Below are 6,626 nucleotides of genomic sequence, written 5' to 3'. Positions count from 1 at the left end.
CGACTATCATCACTATAATTCAAGCCTCAATCTAGTTTAGGGGCCTTCCAAATGAAGATCCAAATGACCATATTTCAAACTTCTTGGAGATATGTGATACCTTTAAACACAATGGTGTCACCGATGATGCAATTCATTTGACGCTTTTCCCTTTTTCATTGAGGGATAAAGCTAAAGCATGGCTAAATGCACTCATTACTAAATCAATAACATGGGATGATCTTGCTTAAAAGTTCCTTGACAAGTTCTTTTCACTGGCCAAAATAGTGAAAATGAGGAATTATATCACATCATTCATGCATCAAGATTTTGAATTGTTGTATAAGGCTTGGGAAAGATACAAAGAATTACTTCAACATTGTCCTCATCATGGTTTTCCAAAGTGGCTTCAGGTGTACACATTTTACAATGATTTAAGTGGTCATGTTCAAACCACTATCGATGTCAATGCGAGAGGACCTTTAATGGCTAAATCAATTGATGAGGCATACAATTTGTTAGAAAAAATGGCTGCAAACAACTACTAATGGCTAGTAGAGTGATTAATGTATATGAGAGTAGTTAGAGTTCATGATGTAGATGCCATTTCGGCATTATTTGCACAGGTAGTAATTCTAACTAAGACACTTAAATCTTTTAGTACTAACTCCATTTAAAGTTTTTTTGTAGCTTGTGAGTATTGCAGAGATGATCATGCAAGCCATCAGTGTCCAAATATGATAGAAATAGTGTAATTTGTGGAGAATAAACAATAGAATAACCTTTACTCCAACATTTAGAACCTAGGGTGGAGGAACGATCTAAACTTCTCTTAGGCCAATAATCAAGAATCATCTTCATTTTTAAGGTTAAATGCACCTTTTGGATTCTAACAATAAGCAAAATCGCCTATCTTGAATGAGATGTCAACTTTAGAGGATTTGTTAAGGCAACACATAACATAGAATAATAACATCATCCAAACTTAAGTGGTTTTCATTCAAATTCAAGCGACATCAATTCGAAACCTCGAGACCCAGGTTGGTCAGCTTGCTAACTCATTAAACAATAGATCTCAAGGGACCTTACCTAGTGATACAAAGGTGAAACCTAGGAAAGAAGGTAAGGAACAAGTTATGGAAAACACCTTGAGGATTGGAAAAGAGGTTAAAAATAGTGTTAGGAAAGTTGGACTTCAAGATAAACCTATTAAGAATGAACAATGATTAAGACAACTGATAAACAAATTTAAGAGAATGAAACCATGGCAAACCTACCACCACTACCACCTTTTCCTCAACGATTTCAAAAACAAAAGCTTGATAGGCACTTCCAAAAGTTTCTCGAGGTATTCAAAAAGCTTTACATTAACATTCCTTTCGTAGAAGCTTTAAAGAAAATGCTACCATATGTGAACATTTTGAAGGACATATTGACGAAAAAGAGGAAATTAAAGGATTTTGAGACATTACATACATTGAGGAGTGCCACGTAACAATCCAAAACAACCTTCTACCAAAGTTTAAGGACCTGGAGAGTTTTTCTAGCCTTGGCTTAATTGGTAATGTTAATTTTTTAAAAGCTTTGTGTAATTTAGGTGCTAGTGTCTTAATTATTCCTTTGTCTATTGTTAAGAGACTTGGACTAAAGGAGACTCAACCTAATACAATCAAATTACAACTGGCCAACAAGACAATAAGGTAGCCCTTTGGGATTATAGAGGATGTCTTGATTAACATGGGGAAATTATACATTCCAATAGACTTCCTTGCACTTGAGATGGATGTGGATCAAGAGGTTTCGATCATACTAAGGCATCCATTCTTGGCCACTATAGGCACATTTATCAATGTAAAGGAAGCTAGAATAACTTTTAGAGTTAAAGAGGAGTTAGTTAAATTTACTATTTTTAATACAACTAAATCTCTGTCAAGCACATATCATTGCTATAAAGTGGACTTAGTTGACGAAGGTAAAGGTAATCTTGCTCCACTACTTACAAGTAAGCCAGCATCAACTCTTGAGTCAAAGACACTACCACTACATCTTTAAATTAAATAGTGTTATGATGAGCATAATCCACCACTTTCCAATGATCTTGATTTTGAGGTTGGACATCAAGTAGTACTTTTTAGCTCATGCATCCATCTTTTACTAGGCAACTTCAACCATATTGGTGGAAAACATTTAAAATGGTAAAAGTTTTGCCTTATGGCTATATTGAGATTTTTAGTACGTTTACAAGAGTATTCAAGGTATTGAAACAAAACCTTAAACATTATTGTGGAGATGAAAAAGTGAAAAAATGATTATCATAGTCAAGCTAGTAATTATAAAGAAGCACTTTTTGGGAGGGCACCCAAGCTACATCTTTTTAGATTTAGTTCTTATTTTAGTTAATTTTTATTTTTTCTATTTAAATAAGTAATTATAACCTTTCCTTAGCTTGTTTTGTTGAATATGGAAGTTTGAAAAACATGAAGATGAAGAGAAAGAAAATTAAAACTTTCAATGCACTACCACGATTGATAAAGGAGTTTATTTTTCTTATCCCTTTTTAGCTTTTCAAATTGAGGACAATGTGCAATTTAACTTTAGGGGAGGGTTTTATTGTTATTAGTTTTTGTGATAATTTCAGCTTAGTTTATATTTGTTAAAATTATTTTATGCATGTTTTAAAATTTAAGCCAGAATTTGTTGCGTCAATTTCTTTTAATTTACATATCCAATGATGAGGACCTAGTTATATTCTATATTGATTCTTTGAAACATGTGAATATTGTTTGAGTGTTATGTAAATTCTTATGCTAAGTTTTATCCTTAGGATGAGATTTGTACATTTTTAACACTATGTCTCTTGCTTAGATTCATTTTACATATTTAGAGAAGGTTTAGATGAATGTGAATTTTTTAAATGTATTGAGTTCTAAAATTTGTTTGATTCAATCTCGAGGTAAAATTTTAGGCTATATTTAGTTAAGGAGATGATTTACGCCATCTTTGGACTGATTGAAACTTTTTAGCCGACCTTTACATAATTTATCCTTAGTTCATCCTTTTTGAGCTTAATATAACCATTGTCTTTGTTTGAACACTTAACTTTTAGTCTAGACCCTTATGTAAATGATTCCTATTTTTGTGTCTCTCACTCTTAAGTGTATAAGTCAATTTAGGAAGTGTTATGAGTTAAATAGTGAAAGAGGTAGTAATGATGAAAAATGATGAAAAGTTCAAAAGTATGATTATATTTATCTCACTACCCAATAAAAGAAATAAGTTTAGAGGTATAATATTGATAAAAAGAAAAAAAAGAAAACGAGTATAAAAAGAAGAAAAAGAATGAAGTGTTGAACAAAAAAAAATTAGATGAAAAAGAGATATACTAGTGAAGGAAAATAAAGCTCTGAATAGGTCCTAGATTAACTATGTGCTTAGGGTGATTTAAGCTACATATTATTCCATATCCTACTTTGAACCTAGCCATACATTACAAGCTAATTAAAGTCCTATTGATCCTTAATTTAGTGTTAGTTTATATTAGTAGATAGAGATAGATGAAAAGCAAACTTATGGAATTTAATTACTAATTTGAATTTTGCATGAATATAAACTTATCTGAATTGAACAATGTTCTAGGTGAAAAGATTGTACACACACACGAAAATCCACTTAACGATAAGCTTGCATTTGAATTGAAACATGAACTTGAATAATATTTGTGTGTTGTTTAGAGTTGAGAATTTGGATTAACTTTTGAGGATATTAAAGGTGATTATTGAATTGGTGCAATTGATTTCTAGTTAAGTGTTTTCTTCATTTAAGTTATTACATTTTGTTTCATGTTTTGCTCGAGGACTACCAAAATCTTAAGTTAAGAGGTGTGATAACTCTATTATATAGAGTTATTTTTACACATTTTTGGGCTTAAGTAGATACATCTTTGAGATTTTAGATTCAAATTTTAACATTTTAAATGTTTTTCTAGTTTAAGTTCAATTACATGTTGAGCAGTTAATTTAAGTTATCTTAGTTTAGTTTTATTTTATTTTTGCTCTAAGTTACTTTAAGAATAGTTATTGTTCATTTCTCTCATTGCTTTTGTTGGATATTCAATGAAAAAGGTTCATTTGATGAAAAACAACAAAAGTATGGTTATGGCATCAATCATATAAGCTGTAGTATTTTGAGAATAAATTAAGCTACAAAAGTCCAATTGATGTGATTTTTAATCTGTTAGAAAGTTAAGAGATAGGGGTTCAACTTTCGTGTTTACTACTTTATCCAGTTCAGATAAGATTGAGGTGAAACTCACATTGGAATATGATGGACTACTGCAGTTTTGTACAAGGTAGCACATTGAGTGAAGGTTGCGGCCTTGAGTTGCTTAAGGCTGCGACGTTGAGGAAGCCAAGGTTGTAGTGCTAAGGAGAGCAATGTCGCATATGCTGGTGAATGAATGGCATCATACAAATTCCCAAGGCTAAGGCTGCAGTATGTAATTGATTACTATAGATATAGAGTGATCAAATTAAGTTAGTTATTTGTGCAAGCATCATGGCAGAGACATACATAGAATTAGATTCTAGATTAATAAAACCACCCATGAATGTAAATAATAAGAGAAGCCGGTGTTGGATGAAGTACTGAATGAACCCATAATCCTAGGTTTAAGTTTATTGCCTTTCTCAAGTAAGTTTTAAGTCATGTTAATTAATTTAGTGTTTACGTTAATTTAGTTTTAATTAATTTTCTAAAAGATTTAGTTGAGTAAGATTAGTTTGTCATAATTTTAGTATTTAGTAAAGATTTAAGAACAAATCTCTGTAGGATATGATTTTGGACTTACTATCTATATTACTTGTTCGATACATATACTTGTATGTGCAAAATCAATAACAATTCTTCAATTAGGTAAGGCTATTTTATAAGAAGTTCAACTTTATGGAAGTTGAGAATGAGCATCTTAAATACTCAAACCATGAGCATGACCTGGTGGCTTTATTAATCTTGTAGTTGGCTCAGCATGTATTTGTAGGGTGTCAAAATGATGGAATCTCTTTGACATTTATCCCTTTCGCAATAAAGATTTCTAAGGGAATTTCTTTTGCTTCATCATATCCAGGATTTATGGTAAAAAGCTAGACTTGTATTAACTTAAGGCTTTGGAATTAGTTGGTAGTTACAAAATTTTAACTTATATGAATGTTACTTTGACTCAGATGTATCTTAGGGAAAGGTTTAGTATTTTTTCTTTTATGCCTAATGTATATCTAGTTGCATCTTCCTCTATGAATAACCCTTTATCCAAAAATAATTACAAAGCTTGGACATGGCTTGATCAAACCTTAAAGGGTAATATTATTCAAGTAATAAATATGGTAAAAGAATTTAATTACAGACCTTATGTGCAACCTAATAATGGATTTGCTGATCTTGGGATTTATTATGATCACCACCCATTTTAGTGTGGAAAAAGTGATCATGAGGCATTAACTTTTGTGTATGGGTTCATAATTCCCAATTACTTTCTGTGATTGAGAGCAATAGTTTAGGTGTAGATAAAGACTCACTTTTTGTTGAAATGTATTTACCTTATTGAGTGGCATGCCAACTTGGGTACTCTACTTCACCTATTGGTTTTTCTTCTTGTTTTTCATGGCAAGACTTCAACTCCATTTAGATAAGGTTAAGAGTTGTATTGTTTTAGCTTTTAATATAGTTGGTAATCATACTTTTGGGTGGTTTGCTTGTTGGACAGAACGTATTAAGAGATGGAGATCTTTTATGGTGCCACTAGTTGACTCCAAAGCTAGTTTGTATACTCCTTATATTAGTACCAAGACAAATCCTTGCGCTTGATTCCTCTTAGAACTAAGAAAGATGTAAATGAAGAAAAAAATGAAGAAAGAGTTATAGCTCTTACCACTCCTATTGCTCTTACTTACTAAACAAAAGAAAAACACCTACTAGCTCGTTTCCTCCATAACAACATAACAATTTGTTTTTATAACTAGCTAGTCAAATGTTATTATTTTGACATAAAAAATGTCGTATGATTTGTTTTTTTTTATTATTTTGCAACTAATGCTGAGAATAGGCAGTGTTAGTAATGTGACTACAAGGGATATGCTACAAAAATTTTAACTCGATTCAGTTCATCCATGTAATTTTGGGATATACGTATGTTTTGCTCATGTGCATATGCTTGAATATTATGGCTCAATACTTTTTTATATTGATATGGAGGTGAACCATTGGTTCCTCCTATAAATGAATTCTTTTTGTAACTAGACTTGTTTATTTTTTGTAATTAAATAGTGTAATTAATTTGTACATTTTTTGTACAAATGGAAAGTTAATGGTTTTTAGTTACCAAAGAAGAATCTCGAATATGTAAAAGTACGTTTTTGGTACAAATGCAATATTAAAGGAAATAGAATTTATATTTGAAGTACTGACAGTGTATAGCTTCCATATATTGTCAGCTTACCAAATGCTACCACCTCATTAATGAGGTAAAAATTAAAACCTAAAAGGGCTTAATAATAAATATTAAAAATTGTATTTGAAAATAGATAAAAGATAAAACTAAATACTAATAATTTTATTTAAAAATACATAGATAATAATTTTCTTTTTTCTCTCTC

At 31.0% G+C, this 6,626-nt stretch overlaps 1 non-coding gene across 1 annotated transcript; it reads right to left on the bottom strand.

Moving 5' to 3' along the window:
• Positions 1 to 269: 269 nt before the first annotated feature.
• LOC149527786 (small nucleolar RNA R71) lies at positions 270 to 376 on the bottom strand. Its single transcript, XR_016352269.1, has one exon. It is a non-coding gene; the product is annotated as a small nucleolar RNA R71 (small nucleolar RNA).
• Between the last annotated feature and the right edge of the window lie 6,250 nt (positions 377 to 6,626).

The sequence above is a fragment of the Theobroma umbraticum genome, unplaced genomic scaffold (genome assembly GCF_002168275.2).
Source record: "Theobroma umbraticum cultivar Fairchild unplaced genomic scaffold, ASM216827v3 scaffold_30.0, whole genome shotgun sequence".
Taxonomy (NCBI): domain Eukaryota; kingdom Viridiplantae; phylum Streptophyta; class Magnoliopsida; order Malvales; family Malvaceae; genus Theobroma; species Theobroma umbraticum.
This window is presented reverse-complemented; position numbering and strand designations above follow the sequence as displayed.